The 20,963-nt window shown below is 42.0% G+C and overlaps 1 long non-coding RNA gene across 2 annotated transcripts; it reads right to left on the minus strand.

The window, feature by feature from the left end:
• Window positions 1-1,783: 1,783 nt before the first annotated feature.
• Window positions 1,784-20,677, minus strand: LOC131381668 (uncharacterized). 2 transcript variants are annotated; one of them, XR_009210550.1, is made up of 6 exons: window positions 18,267-20,677; window positions 18,082-18,185; window positions 10,768-11,653; window positions 8,674-8,882; window positions 3,759-3,844; window positions 1,784-3,153 (listed from the first exon to the last, which is right to left on the minus strand). It is a non-coding gene; the product is annotated as an uncharacterized LOC131381668 (long non-coding RNA). The 2 variants fall into 2 exon arrangements; XR_009210549.1 differs by having other exon boundaries at window positions 10,768-13,120.
• Window positions 20,678-20,963: the final 286 nt, after the last annotated feature.

Raw genomic sequence — 20,963 nt, forward strand, 5'->3', positions numbered from 1 at the left:
GTATGACCTCAAGAAAGGGTCTTTTTTTTTTTTTTTTTTTTTTTTTGAGACGGAGTCTTGCTCTGTCCCCCAGGCTGGAGTGCAGTGGCGCGATCTCGGCTCACTGCAAGCTCCGCCTCCCGGGTAGCTGGGACGCCATTCTCCTGCCTCAGCCTCCCGAGTAGCTGGGACTACAGGCGCCCGCCAACACGCCCGGCTAATTTTTTGTATTTTTAGTAGAGACGGGGTTTCACCGTGTTAGCCAGGATGGTCTTGATCTCCTGACCTCGTGATCCGCCCACCTCGGCCTCCCAAAGTGCTGGGATTACAGGCTTGAGCCACCGCGCCCGGCCAAGAAAGGGTCTTACCAGCTTAGAGTCCCCACTTTCTCATCTGTAAGATGGAGGTGATAATAAACAGTCCACCTCACAGGGACTATTCTTGAGAGTATGAAACAAAATAGACCACCTGCAATGCACTTGGTACAAAATAAGCGCTCAAAATAAGTGCTTGACATCACCTCCCTTCCTCCTTTTCAAACCAAATCAAAGCCCCAAAGTTTCTTCTTCCCTTCTTTAAGTAAGAGTCAAGGTATGAGAATGCTCCGAGCTACTCTGCTCAAGACATTTTTCCCTTAAATGTGGCGCAGGACATCTTGGAGGAAAATGGGGAGATTAGAAGGACGCCTTGCCCTGAAAAGGAATGATCTGAAGTATTGGAAACAAATGATAAACAATTATTTCTCGGCCGGACGCGGTGGCTCACGTTTGTAATCCCAGCACTTTGGGAGGCCGAGGCGGGCGGATCACGAGGTCAGGAGATCGAGACCACGGTGAAACCCCGTCTCTACTAAAAATACAAAAAATTACCCGGGCGTGGTGGCGGGCGCCTGTAGTCCCAGCTACTCGGAGAGGCTGAGGCAGGAGAATGGCGTGAACCCGGAAGGCGGCGCTTGCAGTGAGCCGAGATTGCGCCACTGCACTCCAGCCTGGGCGACAGAGCGAGACTACGTTTCAAAAAAAAAAAAAAATTATTTCTCTACAGAGAAAAAAGTTCCAGTATAGAAGTTCTCTAGGATATGACAATTTCTGTTGGCACTTAAATGAATGAGCTTTAAAGGGGGGAATAAGCAGTGTGATAATTGCTACCATTAATTAAGAGTTCACTATGTGCCAGGAATTCAAAGTCATAACTCTCTTAGTCCTCATAACAATTCTTTAAGGTAAATGCTATTTTTAATCTCATTTATGCAAATGATGAAAGGGAGGCTCAAAAAGATGAAGCAGTTTTCCCAAGGTCAGAGCCAGGATTTGATCCCAAGCCTACTTGACTCTAATCCTTGGCTTCAGTTGCTATGGTGGATACAATTGGGATTTAGCCTAAGGAGTCAGAAGTCTGTGGTCCTGGTCCAGGCTTTACGTTTAAATCCCTGTGTTTTCCAGAGAGTAATTCTTCCCTCCCCAAAGGGACGATTCCTTCATCTGTACAATGAGAGAGCTGAGTTAGAATCAGGGTTTTTGTAGGGGCGGCACCACACCCAAGGATATTTTGGAAAAGTGTGGGGATAGTTGGTGCTATGATGAGAGGGCATTCAATGGTATTTCATGGTTGAGGACCAAGGTGAGTAAACGCCCTACATATCCCAGAAGATATTTGTGTAGTTGAAAAAGTTATGTGAACCTAGAACCTTGCTCCATTTTACATATAAAAACAAAACATTCTTATACCATTTTAATATCCAATGAATTTTCCAGAGTCAATTGAAGAAAGAATGTACTTTATTTTATGATAAATTTTACCAGGAGTTGGTCACTATTTGGTAAATCATATCACCAACAACAGTGCAAAACATGGTATGCATTAGCAGAACATCACCTCTCACTTGGCATTTGTACTGATTATGGATATAGTCACAAATGTCTGTGTATTTCATGGGGACTTTGAGTGTAGTATTCCCCAGTTATTTGTATATTGCAACACTCATTACCTTATTATAAATTATTTTCTTTAGAGTTTTCCTTTGTAGAATGGTTAGGATACTATATTGATTAAAAATAAAATACATGTGTAAACAGGTGGTATTATCTGTGAACTTCACTTCAAGATATTTAAGGAGGTATTATAAGATACTTGTTTCAAAAGAGGAATTCTGGATGCAGGGAGAGAGGTTCTGACTTCTCTATTCACTGAAACAATAGCCCTAATACAAAGCCAAGAACGAGGATGCCAAAGATACAGATATATTAATTTACTCAAGAATGACTTATTAGCACTGACTTTGAGCCAGGTACTGCTGTGGATTCTGGGGACACAGCAGAGAATAAGAGGACCTGAGTCTCTGAACTTGTGTAGCATTCCCTGTAAAAAGCAAATGTCTATGTCTTAGTCTCTTGCTGGTGTTATAACAAAATAACATAGATTTGTTAATTTATAACAACAGAAATGTATTGCTCCTAGCTCTGGAGGCTGAGAGATCCAAATAAAGCACCAGCAGATTTGGTGTCTGGTAAGGGCCCGTTCCTTATAGATGGCACCTTCTATGTGCCCTCACAGAGTGGAATGGGCAAAAGGACTCCCTCAAATCCCTTTACTAAGGGCATTAATCCCATTTGTGAGGGCTCCACCCTTATCTTATAAAGTCACTACCTTAAAAAGGCCCCACCTCTTAATACTATCACACTGACGATTAAGTTTCAATATATGAATTTCAGTAGAACACCAACATTTAGACCATAGCAGCTCATATCTACTAAAGTTAAATATTCACCTAAACTATAGCAATTTCACTACTAGGTATATACTAAAGAGAAATAAGTTCACATGCCCACCCAAAGACATTACAAGCAAGTTCATAGAAGCTTTTTTCATAATAACCAAAAACTGAACAACCCAAATGTCACTCGAGAGGAGAATGGATAAATAAATCATGGTATATTCATAAAATGGAGTATTACAATGTAATTTTTGAAAAAAACAAACTACTAACATGACAACATGGATGAATCTCATAGACATTATGTTGACAAAGCAACCAGACACAAAAGTGAAAATACTATATAATTCCATTTGTATGAAATTGAAGAACAGTCAAAATTAATTGATGGTGGTAAGTATCAGAGTAGAAGCACACCTCCTGGAGACACTTTTGACCAGGAAGGTACCCAGGAGAAGCTTCTGGAAAGGTAAGAAAGTTCTATGTCACAGTCTGAGTGATGGTTACACAAGTATATATAACTAATTAAATATTCATCAAGCTAGACCGGGCCTAGTGGCTCACATCTGTAATCCCAGCACTTTAGGAGGCCAAGGTGGGTAGATCATCTGAGGTCAGGAGTTCAAGACCAGCCTGGCCAACATAGTGAAACTCCATCTCTACTAAAAATACAAAAAAATTAGCTGGGTGTGGTGGTGCACACCTGTATTCTCAGCTACTCAGGAGGTGGAGGCAGGAGAATCACTTGAATCCAGGAGGCAGAGGTTGCAGTGAGCCAAGATCATGCCATTGCACTCCAGCCTGGGCAATAAGAGCAAAACTCTGTCTCAAAAAAAAGACAAAAAAAAAAACAGTTCATCAAGCTGAGCTAAGATTAGTGCACTTGGACACATTTTAAAGTACCTACATTTTACCTCAGTTTTTTTTTGTTTTTTTAAAGATTCCATTTGAACACCCGAGTTTAAACAGTCACAAACAAAAGGCTTCTGGAATCAGGTATCTGGGTCCAAATCTCAGATTCTTCTTACCACTTCTTACTTTGTAAGATCTTGAGAAAATGACTTACCTTGTCTATGATTCCATTTTCTTTCATACAGCATGAGAATAATGGGAAGCAGATCACTATGCACTGGTTGCCAACTTGTCTGGGTGCTGTGAGACAGAACACATTCACACACAAGTTACATGAAGCAGATTTATTACTTATAGATAGGCAGCAAGGATAACAGAAGCCTGGGATTCACTGTAAGCGGGCCCCCAAGGCTCAGAAAAGCTTCCTAAGGCAGATAATGCTTCGTCTGCCTGTGCTGTAGTTGCACCGCAGCTAAGGAACCAGAGAAAGCAGCCCACCCTGGGTTGTATTACCTATGGTCACATGACATGCTGGGCTAAGGCACTGAAGGACATCCTGTTTCTTTCTCTTTTGTTTTTACACTTTTAAGTTCTGGGGTACATGTGCAGAACATGCAGGTTCGTTACATAGGTATACACGTGCCATGGTGGTTTGCTGCACCCATCAACCCATTATTTACGTTAGGTATTTCTCCTAATGCTATCCCTCCCCTAGTCTCCCACCCCCAACAGGCCCCGGTGTGTGATGTTCTCCTTCCTGTGTCCATGTGTTCTCATTGTTCAACTCCAACTCCCACTTACGAGTGAGAACATGCGGAGGACACCCTTTTTCTTTAGGAGGTCGGGACAGGACTGGAACAGAACTCAGGCTGTTCCAGCCATCTCCCCCTTTATCTCAGATGCTACATTCCTGGCACATTCTACAGTTATTCTTGAGAACTACAAGTGAAAAAGGAGTAAATACTGGGTCGGTCCAAGGCCACCTGGAGCACTGTCCTGCAAAGAGTAAATCATTCCTCTCCAGTTTGCTGAGTGCATTCAAGACATAACACGTGTAAAAGTGTCTACCACTCTCCTTATTTTCAATAGCTATTCATTTCTTCTAAACGAATTTCACACTCCATTAGCTCTGACTTCCCAAAACAAAGCTGTTTCAGTGATGGCAAATTTGTGACATTTGTGTTCCTCAATGCCCCCTCCTGAGCCATGAAGGATATGGCTAATCCACTATGACGCTCTTCCCTGCTGACCCTTAAAATCCATCTCAACACAGTACTCCCTGAGGCTGCACCACTTCATGAGAGCTGGGCATGAAAGAAAACTTATTTGCCATCCTGGCCTATGTCATATTCATCTTTGCTTTGGCTGTAGTATCTGGTACAAGCACTTGTCAAGCTTATGAGAAATGAAAAAAGAGCTGATATTTATCTCACATCTAAACTCAACACACTAAAGCTAGAGATTTTTTTTTATATGTTGCCTCCTAAATCCACACACAAAAAATTCTGTGGGGGCTCATGCCTGTAATCCCAGCACTTTGGGAGGCTGAGAGGGGCAGATCACGAGGTCAGGAGATCGAGACCATCCTGGCTAACATGGTGAAACCCCGTCTCTACTAAAAATACAAAAAAATTAGCTGGGCATGGTGGTGGGCACCTGTAGTCCCAGCTACTCGGGAGGCTGAGGCAGGAAAATGGCATGAACCCGGGAGGTGGAGCTTGTAGTGAGATGAGATCGCACCACTGTCCTCCAGCCTGGGCAACAGAGCGAGACTCTGTCTCAAAAAAAAAAAAAAAAACTTCTGTAGGGGGAAAAAAAGCATAATTCTTGTTAAGAAATAAAAAAAATCAAGCTTATTTAAATAAGAAATGCCTGTCCACAGATGATGGATGGTTAAGCCAAGTTTAAATCCAGGTCTGTCTGCCCCAGATGCCCAAGGTCTGTCCACCATGGTGGCATGCCACACTTCAGCAACTATGGACACCCAGTTCAAGTCCAACATTAAGGAAGTAGATATGTTCTCTCTTCCTTGGCACTGCCTATGGAGGTGGCCGCCATCTCCTCCTCAGCATCATGGCCGCCTTCATACCCCTTGTGAAGCCCAAAATAGTCAAAAAGAGAACCAAGAAATTCATCGGGCACCAATCAGACTGATATGTCAAAATTAAGCACAACTGGCGGAAACCCAGAGGTATTGACAACAGGGTTCATAGACGGTTCAAGCTCCAGATCTTGATGCCCAACATTGGTTATGGGAGCAACAAAAAAACAAAGCATATGCTGCCCAATGGCTTCCAGAAGTTCCTGGTCCACAACGTCAAGGAGCAGGAAGTGCTGCTGATGTGCAACAAATCTTACTGTGCTGAGACTGCTCACAATGTTTCCTCCAAGCCGCCCTGGCCAGCTTTCTTCAGAGCAGTTATCTATTGGACAGATTGAGGTCCATTAAAACTCTAAAGTGTTTCCACTGCTAAAAAACAAGCCTAGAATCCAATGAACTATCAGTCTTTCTCAATGTGTGATGCAGGTCCCACTAGGGAGATACAAGCTTATCTGTGATACATGGATGAACATTTTAAGTTTTCATAGTTAATATTTATTTTAAAGTCTATTAGGAAAAAAAAATAACGATCACATCAAATATGTGATTTCATTGATATTATTGATTAAGATGAGGCTACATTTAATTGAACCGCAAAGCCATCATGGAAAGGGCCACCCAGCTGGCCATCAGAGTCACCAACCCCAATGCCAGGCTGTGCAGTGAAGAAAATGAGTAGCCAGCTCATGTGCATGTTTTGTGTTTAAATAAAACTGTAAAAAAAAAAAAAAAAAAACCACGCACACACACAACAGAAAAAAGAAAGTAGACATGCAATATCTACTGTCTTCCCTCAACAATAAAATCATCCAGAATTCAGAATGAGAAAAATAGATGTGTTATCCTATTAGAAGTGAGTTAAAAAGAGGATATAGGAAATTATTTCATGCCAAAAAGTAATAAAAATAAGTGAGTTCTGATGGTTAAAAAAGAGCAAGACAGAATCAACAGCCTGCAAGACTAACAATTCACTGGCTGCTAATTCTGCAGATTTGCTTCTTCAAATACAAGCACATTAGGTATTCTGCTAATGGAGCCAAAAGCACCTTTTCTAATCCCAAGTGAAGTGCAGATAGCCGCTCTCTGCCGAGCCTTGTTTTTCTTGCTTTCATTTTGGTTTGCTTCCTGTGGGTTTCATGTACCTCATGAGAAACTGAAGGTGGGAAAACAGAGCTGCCCCCGACCGAAAGCTCTCGTAGGGAGGGCCAAGGGGACACACTGAGCGCAGACCTCGTGAATGTCAAGGCCACTGTTTTAAATCTGAAAGTACACATTGTAATGCCCTCTCTACTGAGGAGGACCTGACCACAGAGGAAACAAGAGAAAAGACAGGGAGGAGGAGGAATGCTAGAATGTCAGAGCCAGGAGGGCCTGTGGAGGTTGCTTTGCCCATTTTCCCAAATGTCAATCATGTTGGCCATAATCCTATACCACCTGTACTATTACTTACTTATTCTCTTCCTTCAAGTAAGCTCACTTATTCAATTAAATGTAGCCTCATCTTAATCAATAACATCAATGAAATCACATATTTGATGTGATGGTTTTTTTTTTCCTAATAGACTTTAAAATAAATATAACTATGAAAACTTAAAATGTTCATCCATGTATCACATATAAGCTTGTATCTCCCTAGTGGGACCTGCCCCACACCTTGAGAAAGACTGATAGTCCATTGGATTCTAGGCTTGTTTTTTAGCAGTGGAAATACTTTGGGGTTTTAATGGACCCCAATCTGTCCAATAGATAACTGCTCTAAAGAAAGCCAGCCAGGGCGGCTTGGAAATCTGGCCTCTTAGCATCTACATTGCTGACTACCTTGCTCAAGACCCCAGAGGTCACTTGGCTCGAGGCTCAGTAAGAAGCATTTGAGGCCAGGCACAGTGGCTCACATCTGTAATCCCTGCACTTTGGGAGGCCAAGGTGGGCAGACCGCCTGAGGTCAGGAGATCGAGACCAGCCTGACCAACATGGCGAAACCCTGTCCCTACTAAAAATACAAAAAATTAGCCGGGTATGGTGGCATGTGCCTGTAGTCCCAGCTACTTGGGAGGCTGAGGCAGGAGAATCACTTGAATCCAGGAGGTGGAAGTTGCAAGGAGCTGAGATTGTGCCACCATACTCCAGCCTGGGCAAAAGAGCAAGACTCTCTAAAAAAAAAAAAAAAAAAAAAAAATGAAACTCTGTTCCAGCTCCAGCTCTTGTTTTACAGAAAAGTAAATTAAAGCATGAAGAAGAGAAATGATGACAAGAGGTTGCACAGAAAGTTACTGCAAAATAGATCTGGAAGCCAGAGCCCTTAATGCACATCTAGAGATCACGGCACTACCCTGTACCCTGGAAAATCTTCAAGATGGGCCAAAAAGATGGTACATAATCTTCCTCCACCTCTCTCCCTCCACACCTGCTGGTTTGAAGAAACATTTGAGGCCGGGTGCGGTGGCTCAAGCCTGTAATCCCAGCACTTTGGGAGGCCAAGGTGGGCGGATCACGAGGTCAGGAGATCGAGACCATCCTGGCTAACACGGTGAAACCCCGTCTCTAATAAAAATACAAAAAATTAGCCGGGCGTGTTGGCGGGCGCCTGTAGTCCCAGCTACTCGGGAGGCTGAGGCAGGAGAATGGCATGAACCTGGGAGGCGGAGCTTGCAGTGAGCCGAGATTGCGCCACTGCACTCCAGCCTGGGCAACAGAGCGCGACTCCATCTCAAAAAAAAAAGAAAAAAAAAAATTTGAGCTGAGAGGAGAGGAAATCTGTGTCTAGGTAGAAAGGCAATGAGGTAGAATTTGGACAATTAATTGCTAGGGTGCTACTCAGGCTGAAAGTTGTTTGGACTGAGACCAATGCATGGGAGTGTCAAAGTGACAGACACAACCCAAATGCACCTGCATCATGTGGGCACCTTTGTTTCCCCAGTTTTCTTCAACTGGCTGAAGCATCTAGAAATGCATCCAAATGCCCAAATCCTACCTGAGAAGCTTTGAAGAATAATTTGATAGAAACTCTACACCTTGACTCCTTCCTCACCTGCAGCTCCTTCCTCACCCACCCCTGTCCAGCCATGCCCCTCTAGCATCTCTGTGGGGTCTTTATGTCTAGGGACATCCAGCATCTCCATGTAGAGCAAATTTGCCATTGCAGCATCTTCAGGTCTCCTCCCCATCCATCGTGCTGATCCACATAACACAGGCAGTGCAGCCCATTCTGCTGGTGATGAAGTCTTCCTCCTTCAAAGGCTGGAGAGGGGGTCATAAATAATAACTTTAATAGTTTTTCTCATCCACCACAGCCTAGCTCAATATAAGAAATCATTTTCCAACAGCCAGAACTTCCCCCAAAAAGCTGAGTTGACCACTATACACAATGATGCGCCTCCACCACCAGGGGATTGCTTGAAGGGGCACCATTGGGAGATTCTGACCTCATATGAGGAATTGCACTGAATGACCACTAATACCCCCTTCCAACCCTGTGTTCTCTGATTCTACAAGGGTTTTGTGGCCTTTGGGTCACAGTGAGGGGGATTATGAAATATACAGCAATTTGGGGGAGCATTTCTGATTGAGAAGCATCTTTGACTCTGGAACAGGAATCAGGAAACCTTTTTCATAAAGAGCCAGAGGGTACAAAAAAGTTCTTATTGCAATTATTCGATTCTGTCATTGTAGCATGAAAGCAGCCACATACAATATGTAAACAAGTAAGAGTTGTAATGTTCCAATAAAACTTTATTTATAACACAAGTGGCAGTTGAGTCTTAAATCATTTCAAAATAAAAAGTTAATAAATGCTGACAGCAGGTGAGATTTGACCTGCTGGCTGAGGTCAGCCAACTCTTGCTCCAGAGGAAACCTGTCTACCTGGATAGCTCCCCTCTTCCTTCCTGCTTCACCCAGTCAATCACTGAGTGAGCCTAGTCAGTATCACCTCCTGAATATTATGTGACCACCCATAAGAAAGATAAGCCAGTCCCCTTAGGTAATCAAACCCACATCATCCATGAGGGAAGATCCCAAACTGACCTCCCCTTTTAGGGACATGCACACATTTCTTAAAATGTCAATGATCCAGCCTGGGCAACTTGGCAAAACCCTGTCTCTATGAAAAATACAAAAATTAGCTGCATGTGGTGATACATGCCTGTAGTCCCAGCAACTTAGGAGGCTAAGGTAGGAGGATAGCTTGAACCTGGGAAGCAGAGGTTGGAGTGAGCCAAGATGGCGCCACAACTGCACTCCAGCATGGGTGACAAACTGAGGCCCTGTCTCAAAACAAACAAACAAACAAACAAAAAAATCAATGGTCAGTAAAACTCCAGGTTGGAAGTGTTTTAGCCTTTCAATCAGGAGAACTATTGTCTATTTAGAAATGCTAAGTACAACCATCCTCCCTTCCAGATTCCTGAGGGCAGAGGCAAGGAGCTCCATGAAAATCAAGAGACAGTACTACACTTCCCTTAGGGAAGGCAAGTACAGAATAACTCTGGTACTTAAGTGTTTTGGCTTTACTCTGTTGGAGAACATGGATGAATAAAGACCTTCTCCAGTATCTTCCTCAACCCCTGAAGACCTTTAGGCCAATCCAGAGGAAAATCAAAGCTCAGGAACCAACCTGAAGTCTACCTGAGCAAGAGCTGCTTTCTTGAGTTTCTCTCATAACCAAAGCAGGAGACAGCAAGAGAGCAAGTATCACTGATCCCACAGCACTGCATTTCAATGCAGAGGCCCCATCACCCTGGTTACTATGACCATAATCTTAGTGGTGATGTGGTGAGAACCTGGAATCCACTGGATTGTATTGACCAGAGGTCAGGGCCACTACACTGACTACAGGAAGGGGGCAGGAGGAGCAGGAGGAGGGATGTTCCCTGCCCACAGGGGCAATTCTAATGAGATGCTGATTAGCTTAACCAATTAGCAACAGTGTCAGTAATAAAATATTACAAACTGATCTGTCTACATCTTATCTCATGTATTATTCTCAACAACACTGTGAGATCAACATTCATATCAACGGCATTTACATATAAATCAGTTGACTAGTGGAGATGGAATCCTAAAACTGGTTGAAACTAGGAAAATCTGGGTGTTTTATATGTTCACGGTGAAAACTTGAACTTACCTTTGGAACAAGTCGTCCCATTGTTCTGGAAATAATCACTCAGTGATCCCTTTGAGTTACACCTGGATAAAGTAATTTCATTCCTACCCACTGGTTTTGGAATAGGGACTTTTTATTATTGGATATGCAGCTTGGAAACAGCATGGGTTTAGAAGAAGCTGATAAGGAAATTGATGAAAGATCCTTTTTCATACTTTTTTTACATATATGAATCTACACATATATGTAGAAGGAACCAAGGATGCTTCTGGAAGAAGAGGGTTTAGTATTTAACTATTTATTAGAACACATCTGATGGACAAGAGTGGACCCACGTGGGGCCAGGTGGTGGGAAGAAATGAAAGAAAATCACCAAGAGGAATAGAGAGTGTGGTCTGGGCAACCCGGACCTATGTTTCTGGAACAAAATGCTGATTCTAGGCAGTAAGTGGATGGTGCTGTAACTCATTGCAATGTGGCTCTGCAGGTGCTGAGCTGTGCCTTGGGAAGCCTGGCTTCACTTAGGTGAAGTGGAAGACCTGACCTCTTACGGTCAGGTCTTATGGTCAGGTCAGGTTACCTCTTATGACACTGATCAACTTACCATTTCTAAGCTTCTGTTTCCTTGTCTGTAAAATGATGATATTAATGATACTGTCAAAGCAGTTTCTCAGATGAATATTCTCTTCCCTGACAACCCAGGCCAATTGGGGAGAAAGTATTCTCGACCAAGGATTACCCAAAGAAAGACCAGCATCCACTGTTCTCAGATGAACCACTGCAAAAGCTGGCATTTTTCCAGACCACGAGGCCTTCCAGCTTCAGCAAGGGAACAAGGATCTCAGTAGCTATTTTTCTCATCTGCAGAGCACCAACAGGGGTTCTTGGGCATTCCATGAAAGGGCTCCTGAAGACAAGAAGTTAGAGATGACTGCACTGCCTGCAAATCTGAGCAGGTGGAGGGTTGGAGTTAAAAAGTGACTGTTAGCAGTGGTTAGCAGTTAATTGTTTTGTATTTTGTATTTACATAAGCAGTTGTGGTCCAGGGACATCCAGGTAATGAGCATGGGGGCCAGATGGGGTCCAGAGAGGCTTAATAAGAGAAGCTCAGCAGTTCTTAACATTCACTACACATAGTATTTCACACAGAGTTTCTAAAATAGACGGATGTTTGTGCTGAAACCTAGTCCAATTGAATCAGTCTTTTGGAGCAAAGCCTGGGAATTAACTATTTTTGAAAAGCTCCCCAAGTAAATATAATGTGTAGCCAGGTTGTGAAGTACAGAGCTAGCCCCAGACAGATAAAGAGAGAGAGAGAGAAAGAGAAAAAAAGAGAGATGCATTTTGTAGATCAGGAAGCTAAAGATTAGACATTCAAATGACCATCACAAGGTCATTCAGCTGATAAGTAGCAGAATCACACGTCATATTCAGGTCTGTCTGATTGCTGACCACATACTGATTTAACTCTAACATGGTCTCTTGGGGATTCTGGAGAATGAGGAGAGAAACTGACAGATAAAAGGGAACAGAAAGCACACCTTCTCCAATCTCAGGTTTCTCCTTGACCTGACAAAAACATCCTTGCAGTAAATAAAGGGGGAGTCTTGCATAGAGACACAAAATACTACCTCTGCATGTCAATGAAAAGCCATCCAGCCTAAATCAACATATTTCAAGAAAAGTCTCTTCTCACAACCACCCCTTCCCCCCACCACCACTTATTTATAGCTGAAAAAGTTGTCAAGCTCAATACACTTGGGGTATCACTGGAAGGCAGGTACTGAAAGGAACGGAGAAAGTACGTGCTCGGTGTGACTTGGAATGTACTGGAATCACACCTGTACTGGGGCTCCCAGCCCACATAGGGCACAGGTAGAGAGAGAGAGAGATATTGAGAGAGAGACCTCAGCGGGAAAATGCTGCAGATCAGACTGGTTCAGAGGCATCAGACATTACCAGAAAGGCCTTTATGAAATAGTAGTTTACAAGTGCCCTCTGTTAAATCAAGTTTAGCATAAATCTGCCTCCTTACATATCTTAAGTTCAGCCTAAGGATTTCTCTGTACATCATGAACTATAACAAGTGGAGGTGTAAACGACCATAACCTACGCTTGTGCCACTCACGAGTTTTGGTCAAGCAAATGTACAATTGTTCAAACCATGTTCAAATAAAGCAAACATCAAGCTGTAGCCAAACCAATTCTGTAACTCACTTCTGTTTTCTGCACCTCACTTCCATTTTCTGGGCATCACTTTCCTTTTTTCTGTCCATAAATCTTTTTCCACCACGTGGCTGTGCTGGAGTCTCCGAGCCTACTCTGGCTGGGAAGGCTGCCCGATTTGCAAGTTGTTCATTGCTCAATTAAACTCCTTTAAATTTAATTCAGATAAAGTTTTTCTTTTATTACCTCTGAGCATGTGTGAGAACTTACTGAATAATATAATCAGAGCTATTATTTATGGAAAGCCAATGCACCAAGTCTTCAGCAAAGACTTTAATGGGAACCATATCATTTACCACCCCATCCCATCCCCAACACCCCCAACCCCGCCGCCCACACACAGATACATCTATACACAGTGAGTTTGGTGGTATTATTCTTATTGTAATGATGATGAAACTGAGCCCTAGAGATGTAGGTAAACTGATCAGCCCAAGTCCCAAAGCAAGTAGTTATGGAGCTGGTATTCAACCTTAGGGGGAAAAATGATAGCAAACCTCATTTGTTACTAGGAGTGTGGGGTCTATTTGACTACAGAACTTCTGGCAGTTTCTGATGGCAGTAAAAAGGCAGGCAAGAAGCCAAAAACAAAAAGCCTACTGGCAGCCTCCCCTCTTTCTCTATCTTCTTCTTGTCCTATAACTAGGAAAAAAAACAAGGAGAACCTGCAAGGCACTCGCACTGGTGTACTGCTACAAGCAGATTGAGAAGGTCTCCAGAGACTATAGGAACTCAACCGGCTTTACCAAAGCACCTGCTTTACAGCCCCCTCTCTTAACAGCCTGTTTGTTTCAGGCCCTGTGTGGAATGCAGTCCCCTAGTCAGTTGAAACCAGTTTCTGACAGACCCTAGCAACTTACAGATGAACCCAAGTGAACTTTCCTCATTACCATGCTAATGTCTCCCGCCCAGAAGGAGCTATAAAGCAGATGACCTATGTGCTGGCATGATGACTCACTGCATCTGCACCACTGGGACCCCTTCCCTGCATGAGATGACGCACTCTCTCCCCCTCCATCGCCCCATAAAACGCTCCTGTCACTTTCCCTCAGGGAGACACTGCTTTGGAGAAGACTCCCAGTGCTCTCCTTACTTGTGATGAGTAATAACACTCCTATGGATCGAAACCTGTGTTCTCGTGGAGAGTTGTTGGTTGCTTGCCAGGAAAATTAACCCTGGTTTTGTTTGGGTAACATTGCTAAGTGTTTAAAAATAGACTCTATGGGGAAAGAAAGCCCTGATCTGTGGCATTTGCCAGTTTCTGTGGCATAAATACAGCTACAATGGCCATTTTAAAGCTACAAAGTTGTCGTGAACTATTTCACAAATTTCCTGAAAATGTAACAGGAATTGATTGAACTGACTCCAGTACACCATGGAATTGATTTCATTCTAAGAATATAATGCTTGTTAGTTAGAAAAGGGATCCCCCATCCTCCAGTCCAAAAGTATCCAGATTGTTTTAGCATCCCTCAGTGATCTCATTCAAGGTTCTTCTCACAAGAACCAATGACTAATTTACTTCAGCTCAGCAGACCCACACAATCTGGTTGAGTTGATTGCCATAAGCCATATACACTAATGAATTAAAGCTCCAGCCTTGGTAGGCTGAAGATCCAAGGAAGTGGCACTCTAGACCATAAAAATAGATTAAATGGCTCTTGATAAACTGGAGAAAAGTTTCACCCAAGTCAAGATTGGGTTCAGTTACTAAAAGAGCAAATTAGAACTTTTAAAAGTTAGAAAGCAGAGTGAGAGTGAACTGCACACATATATCTTGGGGGCAAAAGGAAGGCCCCAATGAATCACAGACTACCAGTCTTTACAAATTAAAATGAAATAAAACAGATAATAATGGGATTCCAGTAAAAGAAATGAGTGCTTCTTTTTTTTACTGGAGACTGAGACCTCTCGGGTCCAGATTTGCTTTGTTGCTTCCTAGAATGCTGAGTTAATTTGCTCTTCCTGGGGGAAAGTACGATGGACTGCTTAAATGCACAGGCTATGGTTTTCTTGTCTGTAAAATAGTGATACTAATAATACTGTCAAAGCGGTTTCTCAGATAAATTAATGGAACATTGACAAGCGTTTTATTTCAAACTTGGTGGAAGGAAAGAGACTTCAAAAAAAAAACTAGTTCAAAAATTTACTTTTGGGAGGAAAAAATGACTTAATAAGTACTATTCAACTAGCATTTGAAAAGAGGAATATCTGGTTTAAAGATTATTAGGACAGCATAAGGCTTAAAGAGTGTTGTGGCCTTAAATGTCTGATTAAAGGTTACTGAACACATCTAAAAAATAAGAGCAGAGTGGTGCCAATCTAGCTTCCCAGAAGCACTCTAACTCTCATTAAAATCTATCAGAAAGGCCAGGCGCAGTGGCTCACGCCTGTAATCCCAGAACTTTGGGAGAACAAGGTGGGCGAATCATGAGGTCAGGAGTTCGAGACCACCCTGGCCAACATGGCGAAACCCCTTCTCTACTAAAAATACAAAAAATTAGCTGGGCGTGGTGGCAGGTACCTGTAATCCCAGCTACTCGGAAGACTGAGGCAGGAGAATCGCTTGAACCTGGGAGGCAGAGGTTGCAGTGAGCGAGCTGGTGTCACTGCGCTCCAGCCCAGGCGACAGTGCGAGACTCCATCTCAAAAAAAAAAAAAAAAAAAACTATCAGAAAAATACTACAGGGCTTTATCAGGAATGCTAGATCCTTCCCAAAGAGGCTGAAAATCCTATTAGCCTACAAAGTTCTGCCCCAGCTCCGGTTTGGGATAATTTCCTTTCATAGTAACCATCACATAGGGCTGGTGTGAGGATTAAATGAAATGGCAACAGCTAACATACACTTGGGTGTTTCTCTTGTGCAAGGACTGGCAATGAGCTCCTTACATCTGTTATGAAGTCACGCCACTCCCCACTTTAAAATTTTTTAGGGGCTTTGCATCCCACTTAGTACAAAACGCACTTCCTTATCCTTGTTTTCAAAGCCCTACATGATCTAATTTCATCCGCTACCACTCTGCCTCTTGCCCATTAACCTCAGCTGCAATGACCTTATTTATGTTCTTCAAATACATTAAGCTGATTCCCGCCCCAGGACCTCAGCACCAACTCTTCTCCCTGCCAGGGCTACCCCTCCTTATTTTCTCAGGGCTGATTTCAATGTGACGTTCGGAGGTGAAAAAGGCCTACCCTAACCTGTAAGTTGCTATCCAGTCACCCTTTATCATATCACTCCACTTAATCTTCTACAGAGTGCTTACCTCTATCTGATATTTTAGTTGTGCATTTCTTTTCTGACTAGCAATTCCAGTAGAATGGAAGCACCTTTAGGGAAAGGGCTTTGTCTGTTCTGCTCAACTGCTTTCTCTCCCATTCCTAGTACAACACCTGGCACATAATAGGAGCCCAAAACATATTTGTGGAATGAAGAAGTGATCTCAATCAACCTTCCCTAAAACCCTATGGCAAAATCTGTTATTTTTACAGTTTCACAAGAAAAACGGCACAGAGAGGTTGAGCAATTTGCTCATGGTCATAAGCTAGAAAATAACAAAGCTGAAATGCAAAGCTGAAATTCAAAGACCCCAGGCTTCACCTCTTCATCCTTATGCCTGTAAAAATAAACTTCTTTGCCGATCCTTCCTGTTTTATATTAATATATTTCACATTTAGTCTAAGAAATTGAAATACGTCTGCCTTTGCTTTAGATTTCATTTAAATTAGTTCATCTACCATTCATTAATCAAAGAGCTAATGTTTTCTGCAAATTAAGAAAACTGAATATACCTATGAATGTCTGAATGTATATTTTCTTATGACTGATCTTGAAAATTAAGCTGCTTGCGACTTGTTCCTGTCTTCTCCCCGTTATCTGGTTCAAGGCCATTTTCTCCACAGTGCTTCACTGGTTAGCTTAGCTCATCTCAGCCACCCTTCTATTAGGTTGGTGCAAAAGTTATTGCGTTTTTTTCCATTGAAAGTAATGGCAAAAAACCACAATTACTTTTGCACCAATACATAAATGCACATCATTTTCTACCACTTTGTCCTCATTTCTACTTATCCAACTACTCCTGTTGTATTTTGTATATGTATTGTGTATATAAGCAGCATGTTTTATGCTTACAATCAGCACATTGGCTCCCAGAGACTGGGGCGCATGCCCACTGGGCATCCTATCCTAAGCACATCTACACAGGCACCAACAAGATGGCAAGAATCCCTGTACAGTTGCCTAATAACAGAAAATGTGAATATATAAGTAAAGTACATCTCCTTCTCCATTCTCTGTTGAAATGCTTTAATGAAAAATTGTTTAACCACCGTTATAATTTGTTCAACATATTTGCCACATCAAAGTGCAATGCTAATAACTTAAAATAGTAGAAATTTAAATTTGTATTCAATCAAGAAGAATCATAGCTGTCACTCCGTCTTTTTGTAATGATTATTTGAATGTCACCTTTCAATCATCATCTCTTATTCTTGTCACAGAAAAAGGGATTCATTTAATCACAATCACTTCACTTAAATATAAAAATGTACAATTGTCAATTTAGTATTCATTATCTAAAATAATCACTGACGAGTATTTTTATTCACTTTTCTTTCAAGAAATAGGCATATCTTCTCTTTCCTTTTATTATTTATTTATTATCTTAAAAAATGAACAGCCTAATTCCAACTTTTGAGGCATATGGTTAAACTCCATAGAAATCATTCTTGAATCAAATCTTTCTACCAAGACAGTTCTTGTTTAAAAAGACTTGTCCCCATCCAATCCATGGCCTCTCTAGAGCAACTGAGGCACCAATATGAAAAGAACAATCCACCTGGCTTGAAGAATATCAGACTTCTATTGATGTTTTGATGCACACCAGTGCTGGTGTGTCAAGCCAATGTTAGTTTGGTTATAAAGGGATAAATGATGCTGGTAAATGTCGACATTCACTAGATGCCTATCCACACTGCACAATTCCTCACAATCCCTTCCTGTGTTAGTTTCCACCCATTACCATAACAATGCACATTTCCTATTAAAAATAGGACTTTTATTAGTTGTGAATTTGTTTCACATAATCAAATGACGGTAGAAACAAGCATACCTGGCCCTCAGGAATATGTGGACTGCAGGCAGGTTGTTCATTGTCCATCCTCATCTGTGCTTCGCTCTGTGGATTAGTGGATGTTTTTTTTCTTGGCAGATTGGCTTGATACACATGACAGAGGATCTGGTTATTACCTACTCCAGACACCTGCTTACAACGTAGCCGAGAGGAATACCAATTACCTTCAAAAATCCTAAGGAAGGGTTCTAATTGGTCCAGCTTGGGTCAGGTCCTCATCTCCAGCCTATTCCCTGTTGTCAATAGACTTCTTTGTCTTTTCCTAGTTTTCTGCAAGAAAAACTTTCTTTTCCTAGTTTACTAGTAGTCTACTCATTCTCTATAATTTAAGTTGTAATCAAGACAACTTAAATTTAAAATATGGCCAATAAAATTAGATGTTAGGTAAGCTGGTCACCCTGACTGGACCCCCACAGCAACACTTCAATTTGCTGACCATAGTGTGGGGTCCAGCCTTCAGTCTTGCAAGGTAAGAGGTGACTATCAGCACAAAAAGAATACATCTGAATCCTGGGTAGTTTTAAACTTCGCCAAGCTCTCAGGGTTTTATGCATAAAAATCATTCATGGGGAGAAATATAACTACCAAGTAGACAGCTTCCTATATTTACTACTCAGCACTTTCTCTTCTCATAGGCAAATCCAAATGAAGCCAAATGTGATCCAAAAGTTACTTAACAATCACAGAATCAGAGGAGAAATGAATGAGATCATCTTAATGGCTGGCACCCAATAGCAAATGCATGCTCTCCAGAGACACTGCCAATTCTAGACACTTTGAAGTCCTTCCTTTCATACATGCATGCCAACCACCTCTTACTCTAAAAAAAAAAAAAAAAAATCTTTCTTCAAATGTTTAGGTATACAAATTTTTATTTATATTTAAATAAATCCCTCCCAGAATTTCTACCCAGATGACCTAGATTAGATTTGAGGTATTCAGATAATACTACAGCATTTCTAGAGACCTCCCTCCAATTCCTACTTTTCCTAATTTTATTCCTGGTGGTGTGACTTTCAGTTTTCAGAATACCATGTACCATCTAGAATATTCAGGAAACACACACACACACAGACACATACACGTTAAGGCTATTTTTAAAATAAGAACAATTTTCACAAAGCCTAAATGGAAAATGCTAAATGCAAAGCTTCTTTCCATCTTTATAAGCATATAAAAGATACTTGCATTTCAAGCCAACTGCAATATTGACATCTCAATTTTCAAAATAGCCAGCAATTCAGTAGCATTAATAGGCACAGGCTACCTAACTTCATAATAAATCTTACTTTTATAAATCTGATTGCTATCACTACCAGGAATTTAAACCTTATGAGCAAAGAAATGTATAAAAATTAATGGTACTTGCATAAAAGGAGTATCATCTTACGAAAAAAAAAGTTCAAACTAGAAAGTACGGTTTCAATAAAACTTTGTTTATAAAAACAGGTAGACTGGATTAGGCCTGTGGGCTGTGATTTGTCTAGTCCAGTGTTTCTCATATAGTGTTCTATCAGCATTTGTTAAATGCATTTGTTAACAGTGGAAACTCTCAGGCTCTGTCCCAGACCTATCAAATCAGGGACTCAGGATGGCGTGCCTAGCACTCTATTTTAACAAGTCCTCTAGGAGATTTTGGTGCAGGCTAAAATTTGAGAACCACTATTAGTCTTCCAGATTACCCACAGAGGAATCTCCCATCCCATAAAGTATTAATAACTAATGTGATTGATAGGTCCAACTTCACCAAATACCCCCCACCACTCTATTTCCCTCCTCTTCTGAAGTTCCTATCCCAATATCCCGGGGGCTTATGTATCCCAATCCTCATCTCAGTTGACATTACTCCTGTCTTGCTGCCCCAGACACATCCTCCTTTTTCCCACCAACTAGGACTTGGCCACTCTCTTGAATTCTGCAGCTCCTCAAGGTAATATATTCTCATAAAGCCACCATTTCCAAAGCACCCCTACCCTAGAACACTCCCAGACTGGCAGGGAGCTGAAGTTTCCAGTCTCTGCCAAATGTCCCAAAATCACCCTTTGTCCTCTCTGCCTTACCATCCCCCTGTACCACTCCACTTCCATGTCCTGACCCTAGGGCAAGTAACAATTCTTTCAAGGGAAAAATCAGTACCCGCTTTTCACATTAACATTGTATAACACTCTGCAGCCCCACCGTCATGGTAGTCCTACCTTATTTGAGGTTTTGCTTTCTGCAGTTTCAGTTACTCATGGTCAACTGTGGTCTGAAAATATTAAATGGAAAATCCCAGAAACAATGAATACATTTTAAGTGTTGCACCATTCTGACAAACATGCTGAAATCTTGCACCATACCATGCCATCCCTTTGTCCAGCATATCCGCTCTGTATATGTTACCTGCCTGTTAGTCACTTGGCAGCCATCTTGGTTATCAGATCAGAAAAAAACATAATATACACAGTATAGACTTTTGGGGTTTTTGTTGTTGTTGTTTTTGTTTTTGAGATGGAGTCTCACTCTATCACCCAGGCTGGAAGTGCAGCGGCGCGATCTTGGCTCACTGCAACCTCCACCTTCCGGGTTCAAGCAATTCTCCTGCCTTAGCCTCCCAAGTAGCTGGGATTATAGGCACGTGCTACCACACCCGGTTAACTTTGTATTTTTAGTAGAGATGGAGTTTCACCATGTTGCCCAGGCTGGTCTTGAACTCCTGCCTTCAGGTGATCCACCTGCCTCACCCTCCCAAAGTGCTGGGATTACAGGTGTGAGCCACTGAGCCCAGCCCATGGTATAGAGTTTGGTGCTCCATGGTTTCAAGCATCCTCTAGGGGTCTTGGAAGAGATCCCCCATGGATAACAGGGCGCTACTATACTGC

The sequence above is a fragment of the Hylobates moloch genome, unplaced genomic scaffold, assembly GCF_009828535.3.
Source record: "Hylobates moloch isolate HMO894 unplaced genomic scaffold, HMol_V3 SCAFFOLD_17, whole genome shotgun sequence".
Taxonomy (NCBI): Eukaryota; Metazoa; Chordata; class Mammalia; order Primates; family Hylobatidae; genus Hylobates; species Hylobates moloch.